The following is a 12,120-nucleotide window of genomic DNA, read 5'->3' on the forward strand; positions in this document are numbered from 1 at the left end:
CGTAAAATTTCGCTCCGTCTGTCACTTGATCTCTGGTAGTAACGACGTGAAGGTGACGCATGGCGACTGTGTTGGCATGGAGGCCGGGCCAGGCCACCGAAAGAGAGCGTGGACATTTTTCCCCCTCCTTTTTTTTCATTAAAAAAGCATATTTTCGGTGGGACCTACGGGGCTAGCTAGCAGGCTGGCAACAGCAGCATCTGCTAGTCAAAAATCGAGAGACGTGTTTGGTTGCGCTCTGTAAAGTTTTTGAAAAGACATCTTTTTACATTTGAAGTATTAAACATATACTAATTACAAAAATAATTACAGAACTCGTATGTAAATTGCGAGACGAATCTAATTAGCCTAATTAATCCGCCATTAGAGGTTATTTACTGTAGCAATAATGTAGCAATTTAACATCTAATTACAGTCTAATTAGGTTCATTAGATTCGTCTCGCCATTTACAGACAGCCGTCGCAATGCGTTTTTTATTTCGTCTAGATTTAAGTCTCCATGTATGTGCCAGAAAAAAATTTAGAATTTTGGTTTTTCAACCAAAAACACGGCCGGCCCGTTTGACAGGACTCCGGCACACCCTGGCAAACGGTGGAAAACACAGCAGCTTCGTGTCCGGAGCCGAAATTGAAACCTCTTGCGGCTTCCACATGCCAGGCGGAGCCAGGAAAAGAGGCTTCGTGCGGCTCCTCCGTCCGTTAGACAGACTTGTCCTCGCGAGGGGTGGAGGGAAACGATGAAAGTAAGGACAGTGCGAGGCGCAGTGGGAGTTTGAGGTAGCAGCAAAATTCGGAGGCGCGGCGGGAGCTCGCGAGGCCGGAGGGAGATGCGCAGCCGCTGGAGCTCGAGGCGGCCGCGGCGGGGCCCGTGGCGGCCAGCGGGAGCTCGTGGCTGGAGATGGGGAAGGCTGGCAGGAGCACGAGGTGGCTGCGGCAGGAGACGAGCGGCCGGTGGGAGCTTGCGGCTGCAGACCGGGATAGGCCGCCTGGCCAGTGCGAGCTCGTGTCAGGAGCCCCGGGCAAGCCGGCGGGAGCTCGTGGCCGCGGGGATGGACAATGCCGCTCCTTGCCCAAGCCTGCAACCGATGCACACGGGGAAGAAGAGGATAAGGAGGAGAGAGCTAAGGTGAAGGAAAAATAAAAAGAAAAGAAATGGGAACAATTAAGAAAAAAATAAGGGTATTATGGTCATTTTCTTCTTTAGGTTACAGGAGGAGCCGTTTTGCCAAACATTTTTCAAAACAGCTTCAGCTCAACCAAAGAAGCCACTCCATCAGAGGAGCTGAAGCTGGAGCTGTTTTTGGAGGAGTCGAAGCCCTACCAAATAGGCTCTACATATATATGCTCTATTCCTAAAAAAAATGCTTATGGTTGCGTTTAGTTCGTGACAAAGTTTGGATTTTAATACTGTAGCGCATTTCGTTGTTACTTGACAATTAATATTCAATCATGAACTAATTAGGTTTAAAAACTCATCTCGTATGAAAAATTTATACTGTATAATTAGTTATATTTTTTAACTGTATTTAATGTTACATGTATGTCTCCAAAGATTCAATTTGACGGGTATAGAAACTAAAGAGGGCCTATATGTTATGTTATATGCAGCCGCGAATAGCTGCTACGACAGTCTGTATCCGTGCTACAGAGATGACTTGTTCCGCGGAAATGGAGTTCCGATTAGCTGCGAGTTCCGTTTCTTTTCTTTTCCTTATCTTTTTATTAAAAATGAAGCTCTGTTTCTTTTGAGCCCTACTCATTTTTATGTTCTTCGTTGAGCTTGCAGGTTTCATCCAAACTGCCTACTCGACCAGTTCATATAACTGTACAATACAAAGCCCACGGGCAGCCCGACCAACAAAATCAACCACTGGTGGTTTGGGCCGTCGTGCGAGAGCATGTGAAGCTCAAGCCGCCATCAATCGGCCCGGTCATCATGCCGCCGGAAATAATTTGCGCGCCATTGTGGAATATTTTTTATTATATTAGAACGATTGTACTAACTTCACATTAAAATTATTCTCTATTTAAAAAATTCTAAAAAAATCATCTAAACATATTCAAGTGTGATCTTATTATGTAGATTTCGTCGTAAGAAACATAATAGTGTAGTCGAATTTTAATTTAAATATATGATTTGTAAAATATAGTTTTTTTTCTAATGGTTTCCTCTTAGCCGGTGTGCCGGTCCATTCTTTTCTTATGTGATACTTTTAACTGCTATATGCATGTGACCTCTAAGTCTAACAGCCCCCCGATGCTGCCATGGACGAAGCGGAGGCAACTCTGTTCCGCTCGGCCGCATGGCCCGCCCCGCCGGCTGCCGCGCCGTGGCGGCATTGATGACTGCAGGCGCCCCCACGCCTGACGCCCCCGTCGCCGTCGGCCATCTCGCTCGCGTCCTCGGCTTCTCGCGGCGCTGCTGCTCGTGGGTTGGGTGTGAACGTGCCAGGGGTCCCGTATGCGCGCCGCCGGGGCACGAGGTCCACGCCCCGCGCTCCGGCGTGGTCCCGATCGCGAAGCGGATGGCGGCATGGGCAGGCCGCGGGCGCAGGCACCCAACCACCACCGAGCAAGCGAAGGTGTCCCCCGCCCGGGCGGCCGCGGCCGGCCCGACCCCGAGAATGACCTGGACACCGCGGGGATCGGGATGGACAAGGGCTCCGGCAGGCGATGGCTGCTGGACCGTCCTATGATCGGTCAGCGTCACCTCGCCGAGCTAGCCGCGCCTGGCCGTCGGTTGCGTTGTGATGCCTGTTCCCCTCCGGGTCCGAGCGAGCTCAGACCATCGGAGGCCCTCCGCTACCAACTCTTCCTGTGTTGTTTTTTCTTGGTTTTCACTCGAATTGCGTGCACATCGGAGCGAGGTCCAATTCAAATCGATCGAGCAGACCTCTACGAAAACATCCCAGATTATCAGTCAGTCAGCTGCAGGGTTGATGTGCCTTACTCTTTCGCAAAAAAATAAAAAAATTTGCTCCGTACCACACATTGTAGAGCCGCCGCCGCCGCGGAGTGCAGTCATGAAAGCCCCAGCCACCCGCCACTAGTCCCCGACTCCCCGTACGGCGGCGTGCGCGTGACTCCCGTGGCGCCGCCGCCGTGCCCGCGCGCGGCAGAGGCGCGGCACGCACGCAGCTTGATCGGTGTAGCCGCAGCACTTCCAGCATAATAATCCGCCGTCGCCGTCGCCGTCGCCGGCCGGCAGCCAGGACACGGCGGTGGACGGGATCGGGGACGAGACGTGACAGCACATTTATAACGCGATGAGTGGGTTTAGCATCGGCCTACCGGTAGATCTATCGCTGCCGCGCCGGCCCCGGGCGCGCGCGCGGTCGCCGCAGTAACTAGCTAGCGAGCTGCCTTCCGCAGCGTTAGCCTTGTTGATAGCTTCATTTAGTTGATGAGAAAGGAAAACGACGGAGAAGACAGGCGTTTCAGCGGCCGGCGGGTGGGCACTGTAGCAGCGTTTAGCTCAGGTACGGTTGCGAATAGTAAAATGGGTGTTTGAAGAGGACGCGGTGACGTGACGGTAATATGAGATGACAGTGTCCGATGGCCGAGGTCGTCGCCCATCTTCACTGCTGGTTATAAAACGGTACTATAATTGTGAAGGTGATTTTACAATTAGATTTTATTTAATACTTCTAATTAATAGTCAAAACTGCTAAAATTTTTCACTCCCTAACCAAACATGGTCTTCGATCTTCCTTTTGATTCCTTTGGAGATGGATCTCGCTTGGGGTTGTCGGATGGATTTCAGTATCGACCACTCCCGGAGTCCGGAGAACGAAGAAGCTCAGCCCCGCCTCCCGGCCCGCTCGGCTCTGGCGGCGAGACACCACCCACTCCGCCGCCGCCGATGCTAATCACACACATGACATCAAGGAGGACATCGACACCGACACTCTGACAAGTTGAGCCCATATGTGCGCACAGCAGGGTTCAAAATTTCGGTGAAATTTCGGCGAAATTTCGGTATTTTTTTCGTTTTCGGTAGTTACCGGGAAGTGGAATTTCGGTAAATTTCGTTTCAAAATTCAAAAATTCAAAAAAATTTGTAAAAAAATATGTAAAAAATATGATAAAAAACTAGGTGTTTTTCTAAGCAAATAGGACTAGAACACACTCAAATCTAAGATCATTTGCTAGGCTAAAATTAACATTTGAAACCGTAATTTGAATGACTCGTCATTTCATGTGCAAAAATTTGTTTTCTCCCCTCGACTTCAACTAGACTTTGGTTTATCATGATATTGGTGAGGTACCTATTCAATTTCATATGCATACCTACAACTAGGATGATGATCCATCGGCCGGCCCGGGTGGACTATACTCTCATCAGTAGACTAGTAGATCTGGTTTCCTCGTGCTGTCCAATTAGGCTCGTCGTCAATCTTGCTTCGCTTTTGCCTTTTGCATCTGCTTTTATATTATCATCTAGCAGCTCTTTTCTTTTGTATGTAGCGGTGAGATCGAATGAGATGGCAGCTAAAGCCCTCTGTCTGATGTAGTCTATTATTCTTAACCAGGCCCTCGATCTGGCTCTTCTTCTAGCTTTGTAGCCGGTAACTGTGGAGACTTGGGAGTTTTTTTTTTGAAGTTGTGGCCATTGCTGATACGTGTTAAATTCCATTGGCAATTCTTCTCCATTGGCAACTGCAGATTAAGTCAGTTGTGGCCTTTGATCTGCCCCCACTTCGTGGAAGAAAGCTTTGCATTGCAATAGTAGGTCGGTGACTGTAACCTTGATTCTAGTGAATTTCCTCCGACGCCATTCCAGTCCCGAGGATAAGAAGAGAAGGTCAAATTCTTGCATCCACAGCATGCATGTGACCAAAATCTTAGGCCACAAGAGAATTGTCACCATCTATAGAGCAGGGAAAAACTTTCCGTTGGAAAACTGCCGGAAAACACACCTTTCAGAATGCTTTAACAATTCTCTATACAAATTGAATCAAACAAAAAATTCAAACACTGTCACATGAATTGATAACCAATTCAAATCATGTTTGTCCTGTATTTAAAACAACTTTCAATTGGATCAACTAATGTCCCTAAAAATTTATAGGAATATCCGCCATAACAAGAATAATAAAAGTCCAGTTGAGGTCTAAGAGAGAAAATGAAAGTTGTCACATGAAATGACAAGACTTTTAATTGGTAGTTTTTGAAATAATCAAATAACTTTCAAACCATTGCTCAAATGAAAAAGTTCCTGAAACAAAAGTTGTAGATCTCGAAAAACTGAACAAAGTTGGTATTCAAAAGTTTTTCATTTGACCTCGGGAACAGTACGAAAATCACAACGGACATCATTTTCCGGTCGAAATCACCGAAATTTCGGTCGAAATCACCGAAATTTCATTTTTTGAATTTGAATTCTCTTTCCGTTCGGAATTAGCGAAATTCGGCGAAATTTCGGCCGAAATTTCGTTTCCGGCAAACGGCGGGATTCGGAAAAAAAACGAAAAGGTAAACCCTGGCGCACAGTGTGCCAAACGTGTGCGTGGCCTGAAACAAGTCATTTCTAGACCGGCCGGGGTTTAATGAGTTTAGTAGGTACGCATTTGGGCCCATAAGGAAAACACAATTGCGTGCGTTTAGCCCACAACCAAGACCTCTCTCATCTGTCCGTATTTTTATAACATCCACGGAACACGGTAAAAAAAAGGAATCTAAAGGCCCATCAACGCTCCCGCCGCCGTTGCTTCTCAGCTCGCCATACGAATCAAAGTGTATAGCCCGCACATTTACGCGGTAGTATTGAAAATTCAAAAATTTGCATATCGTGCCCCACAGCACCGGAGATGGAGGCGGACCGGGGAATCGTCGCGCGGACGTAGTTAGGTTAGGTAGCTACTTATCTAGACTTAGGTTTTGCTCGTCGATGCTTCTCGTCGATGGAGCTAGGGTTTGCCGGGGACTTCTAAATTCGCGGCGGTGTGTCTTTTCTGGCGGCGTTGGCATGGCGGAGAAGGCGACAGCACAGTGGAATAAGCTTTTCCGGCCTCTTCTTCGCCCCGGTGACGTTCCCCTCCGGCGTCATCGGAGAGGTTGCGGAAATCGTCCTAGGAGTTGGCTGGCGGCGCATCGGCTTCAGGTGATGTTGCTGCTGTTTTTCTTTTGCAAGGAGGAAGAGTTATCTGTGGGTGTTGTGGTTGCGGCATGGCCGGATCTGGCTCCCCCCGGTGGCGATGGTCGTCGGCGAGCTCAGATTCGGGAGTTGGAGAAGTTGGGGCGACGCTCCGGTCGATGGCTGACCGTCGACGGCTTCATCCCGTTTTCCATGACGGGTGTCTACTTCGACTCCAACAAAGCCAGCGTGCAATGGGGCTTCTCCAACTCAAGGTGAGGTTCGGCTCCTTCTTCGGCGGCGACGGCCGGCGGCGAGGTGGTCGACCTTTGGTGGATCTCGAAGGTTCCAGGGGCGTCGATATTTTCCTCTTGTTTTTCTGGGTCCTTCGTGTTGTTTGGCTTGAACAGGTGTCTCCGTATCCCGTGGGTACATGTCTGTATTCGTATATATTTGTGTATGCTTTTCCTTAATATGAAATACAGATATGTATTGTCAAAAAAAAGTTGCAAGTTGGTATTTATGGTGAGCTTGCTGCACCCAAAACTTAGCCTGTGGTGGCTACCCCGAGGCCCGAGTCGTGCAGTGGCACAGACGACGACACTGCTGCTGCTCAACTGCTAGTAGTAACATCTAATTAATCTAAGCTCACTTAAGTCACTTGCTATTGACTCATTGACACAGGAAGTGACGGCTTATGTGTATACTAGTACAGTACAACTGAAGCTGGCTGTTCCGCCCCCGTTGTTTGGTAGGGTGTCGTCCTAGCTAGCATTAGTGTGGCAACGCTACATTAGTCCACGGTACGGTTCACCACAAGGTGTCAAGGTCGGGCATCCTTGTCGTCCTATTCTCATGTAGACTTTGTTAATCAGCCGCTGCATGGGCAGCATAGCCCCTGATCCCGATGTGGTCTGTCCTGTCCGTTGGAAACTTGGAACCAATGCAAGAGCTAGCGCGCGCATTATTCATCCTGACGACCAGCCGAGCACACTACGGTGCGGTCCATGTCCACAGATCATGCACAGCCGACCCCTTCTACGCACAGTGTAAGCAGCGGGGGGGGGGGGGGGGGGGGGGGGTTGTCTTTGAGAGCTCCGCCAACAAGGGCTGTAATACGTGCTCTCATCTTCTTCTCCCCGATGAAAGGTGTACACCACTTGATCTGATCCCTTTTTGAGCGAGATGGTTAGATTCAGGTGCTAATACTTAAAAATGCTAGGTTGTAGCATTAGCTTATCCAAATAGAAGTGCTAATAGGGTGTGCTAAATTTTTACCAAGACTCAAAAATTTAGCAGGGTGTATATGAATGCTAATAGGTCCTAAAATTTAATTTAGCACTCAACTTTAATCCCATACAAACAAATCTAGGTACCACGCAGCAAGCATTTTCTCCCAAAGATCATAATGATACATAAGTCAAACCACTAGATTCCTAGGAGACGCTAATTTAAGTTGAACTGTCAAAAACGCATCATAAAGACGATTAAAGTTTAAACAACGAGTTTCTTCCTAACAGGCCCCATTTTTTAAGGGGCAATTGCATTTCATTTATTATGGAAAAAAGTCCCGTTTTACCCCCAGAAGTGGTCTATGAGTTCGAAAATATTGAAGATTTGCTACAAATGAACCAGATTTTAGGACATTTTACACTTATTTTCTGGCCATGGTTGGACGTATTAGGTTTTAAGATTTTTTTAAAAGAAAATCTTATACACATACCTTTTTGAAACCGTGCTCTGTTATTGGCCCAGTTTTATATACATGATGTGGCGCCGTTGGTTTACTCCTGGTCCTTGACCTTGAGGCTGTGACAAACTCTTCTACTAAACTTGTCGGTACCCTGTAGCAGGGTACCCACTTCTACTGCAGCAAAGCAGGATCCGCGTAGTCATCCGTAACTATGCGGTAAAGGGCGGAGCAACCGGGGCCCACAGGACAGGCTCTTACCTCACTGGGCCAACGGCCCCGGACCCGCTCCCTGCTCTGGGACGGATCCGGAGACGCCACGTGTCCCCGAGGAAGGAAAGTTCCGAGCCAGCCACTGAGTGGTCCGGGATCTCCTCACACCCGTCCGGACTTCCCACGTGCGTAGAGCTAACATACCACTAGGGGGTCCGGAGCCACCACGTGTTCCGTGGGCGCGGGAGCGAGTCTTCCGCTGGAAGGCTCTCCCACCCACCGCATTCAATGCGGGTGGTTGAGGCGTGCCCTGCCGCCGCGGCACGCGGGGCAGCTTTTGTCAGGCCTCACTGTAGACCGCATTTTACCGAGGTACACAGTTGTCGTGGGATTTCTAGGGTACCCACAGCCGGGTGGCGGAGCGCACCCGCCTATTCCCAGTGAGGGAGGACTCGGGGAAGTACTTTGGCGATTGGGATGATCTAGCTTTGAGACAAGCACACAAGAACACAAGATTTAGAGTGGTTCGGGCCGCCGAAGCATAATACCCTACGTCCACTGGGAGAACTATTGTTCTTGGTTGTGTATAAACCTATCCTCTGCCGGGTCTTGGCTTTCACCAGCCTGAGGTTTTCTTCTAGCGGGCGCCCCCCTTTTATAGAACAAGGGGTGCGGATACATAGGACGTTGGGCCCCGACAAGTGGGCCCAACGTACTGTGCAACATACTGCGAAGAGTACTCAAATGGCTACAGTGGTTGCGAATCTTTCCTCCGATATGCTTCCATGTCCTGCTGACTCTCTGACGAAAGGAGGTCTTCTCTTGTCCCGTCAACAAGGCGCCCGTTGTGGGGACGTAGCTTGCGGCGTGGCCTATTGAGGCTATTAGGTAGGCGTCATAATGGGTGAAGCCGAGCCGTCGTGTCCATCTGTTATGGCAGACTGATAGGCGCGGCGTGGGCGGCGCCAGCAGCTCCACTATGCACCTTGGTAATACGCGATCAATAGTGCCCCCTGGTCAAAGTATCGCCTCGGCTTCTGCTGCATCAATGCGGGCGTCCAACTACCACAATGAATGCAGTGGAGGGTGAGGCTTAGTATGGAGACCAAGCGGCCTTGTATACGTGTCTGTGCTTGTAGACACGTGTCGGCTCCGGACCACCTCGAGGCAGGGTGTCGACTTCTTCCCTTAGTGAGGGGTCCGGTTACTATACAGGTGGTCCGGGACCCCATCAGGGGTCCGGGACTTCCGCGGGGGTCCGGACTCCTCGGGAGGTTCGGAGCCCCGGCTGTTTGGGCTGAGCGCCTGCCTCTTTCGGGACACGCGGTGTTCCTGGACCTTTCCCAGTCGTGAGACAGGTCCGGGACCGTTGTCGAGAGAACAGGACTCCGGACCACAGGGGTCCGGCTGTTTGGACGTAGTTAAGGATAACTACAAGGCTCTTGCCTAGACACAGCAAGAGGGGGTACCCCAGTCCTGGTGTACCGACAGTGGCCCCCGGGCCCACCTCGTGAGAGGTACGAACCCGCGGGTGGGGCTACCACCGTGATGTGTTTCTACGCAGCTTGATTGCGTTGGTGTGCTCATGGAGAGAGCGGGTGTCCCGGACCCCTGAGGCCGGTACGCCTGTTGCCAGGTTCAGGTACTAGAGTGCTCTCCACAGGGCGATGAAGGTGTAGGCTTAGGGTACGGAACCAAGCTAAGCGGCTACACAGACTTCGGATCGCTCAGGGAGCAAGCACTACTTCCCGGACCTGGCTCTTGCCGACCGTGGCGAGCGGTCTCCGCCGGAGCGGGCCACCGGAGTGGACTTGGAGCGACCGTGGCGAGCGGTCTCTGCCGGAGCGGGCCACCGGAGTGTACTTGGAGCGACCGTGGCGAGCGGTCTCCGCCGGAGCGGGCCACCGGAGTGTACTTGGAGCGACCGTGGCGAGCGGTCTCCGCCGGAGCGGGCCACCGGAGTGGACTTGGAGCGACCGTGGCGAGCGGTCTCCGCCGGAGCGGGCCACCGGAGTGGACTTGGAGCGACCGTGGCGAGCGGTCTCCGCCGGAGCGGGCCACCGGAGTGGACTTGGATCGTTGCTGACGATCCAATGTAAGATATCACTGGACCTGAGAGTAAGGTGCGAGAAACCAAGCCTCATACTAGAAGGGAGCCCGGGACCTCTAAAGGCAGCAGTCTCGGATACTAGAGTACTTGTAACAGGGTAGAGAAGTACGTAAACTTAGGGTACATTACCAGGCTAAGCTACGCGGAGCTTCTCTACCCCAGGATGCGAGTACTACTTCTCCGGAGTAGGTCTTTAGGGGTACGAACTGCCTTCCAGCTTGAAGGGGTGTCCCCACCAGGCTACAAGCCAGCAACTTAACTTGGATTGTCAGCAATAAAAGGAAGATTCCGCTTAAGAGGAAAGAATAGTTAAACCAATGCGAATAAGTGTTATCAAGGTGGAGCCTAGGTAAAACTGAGAAAGAAAATCTCCTTTATTTTTGTGGTTGTCACGGTATACATCAGAGGTCGGGATTACGAGGTCGGATCTCTACCGCTCCGGACCGGTTTTTGCCTGTTTGTGTGATAGGGCCAGAGGTCGGGTTTACAAGATCAGGCCTTGACCGCTCTGGACTCACACGTAGGCGCCACGCTATTACAAAGGAGGAACTCTCTTAGTCCTTTCTTAGGAGTAACCTACGGCTGCATGCTATACAGCATGTTCTTCTTTGGTTGGAAGCGGTACCGCTCCTTCTGGGTTCTTTATGGTCGTCGGAGGTGAAGGCGCCCTGGATGTGCCTGAACTGCATCATCCAGCATCACCTCGGGAGCTCGGGGGGGCCACTCCTTGCCTAAGAGTTGTCATATGCTTAGGTAGCATGAGACAAATTCTTTGGCTTTGAATGGAAGAGGCCCCATGCCGTCGTCGTCTGCCACCGGAAGCCTGCCCGCCTGCCGCTCACTGCGGCAGAATCTGGACTTCCGCAGCATCGCAGCACGAGATTGGGTGCTCGTATGGACGAGCACGGAGTGTGGAGAAGGGCGGTCGCTCGCCAGCTTGTCCTTGGTGCTCACGCCTGGGCCCCCGCGCCTGGTGGCGGGGTCCTCTCTGCAGCAGCACCAAGAGCCTGGGGCGGTGCCGGAGACGACACGACGACACGGTCAACTTCCTCCGGGATGGCCGTCGGCTCCAGGCTCTATGTTGAGAGAAAGCCTTGAGCCGACGCCATACCGCCGCAGAGGAAGCATGACTGTTGCTTGAGAGAAAACCTTGAGTCGACGTAGGGGTAACAGCGCCCAGCGGCGCCTCCGCTGTGCGTTGCTGCGCCGGCTTTGAGGTGTCGCAGCGGCGACGCACAACAGACGCCGCTGTCGTGCGCCGCCGCACCGTGGGTGTTGGTGCCCCGGTGCCACGGCATGTGGCGTGGGTGACGCCCTGCCTCCCTTCATTTTCTCGTTGGCTGTTGCAGAGGATGAACACGGCCCCAGAAGCATGAAGATCCAACCAGCGCCTGACTCCCCACGGACGGCGCCAAATGTCGTGGGATTTCTAGGGTACCCACAGCCGGGTGGCGGAGCGCACCCGCCTATTCCTAGTGAGGGAGGACTCGGGGAAGTACTTTGGCGATTGGGCTGATCTAGCTTTGAGACAAGCACACAAGAACACAAGATTTAGAGTGGTTCGGGCCGCCGAAGCGTAATACCCTACGTCCACTGGGAGAACTATTATTCTTGGTTGTGTATGAACCTATCCTCTGCCGGGTCTTGGCTTTCACCAGCCTGAGGTTTTCTTCTAGCGGGCGCCCCCCTTTTATAGACCAAGGGGTGCGGATACATAGGACGTTGGGCCCCGACAAGTGAGCCCAACGTACTGTGCAGCATACTGCGAAGAGTACTCAAATGGCTACAGTGGTTGCGAATCTTTCCTCCGATATGCTTCCATGTCCTGCTGACTCTCTGACGAAAGGAGGTCTTCTCTTGTCCCGTCAACAAGGCGCCCGTTGTGGGGACGTAGCTTGCGGCGTGGCCTATTGAGGCTATTAGGTAGGCGTTATAATGGGTGAAGCCGAGCCGTCGTATCCATCTGTTATGGCAGACTGATAGGCGCGGCGTGGGCGGCGCCAGCAGCTCCACTATGCACCTTGGTAATAC

Source organism: Panicum virgatum, chromosome 7K, assembly GCF_016808335.1.
Source record: "Panicum virgatum strain AP13 chromosome 7K, P.virgatum_v5, whole genome shotgun sequence".
In the NCBI taxonomy this organism is placed as follows: domain Eukaryota; kingdom Viridiplantae; phylum Streptophyta; class Magnoliopsida; order Poales; family Poaceae; genus Panicum; species Panicum virgatum.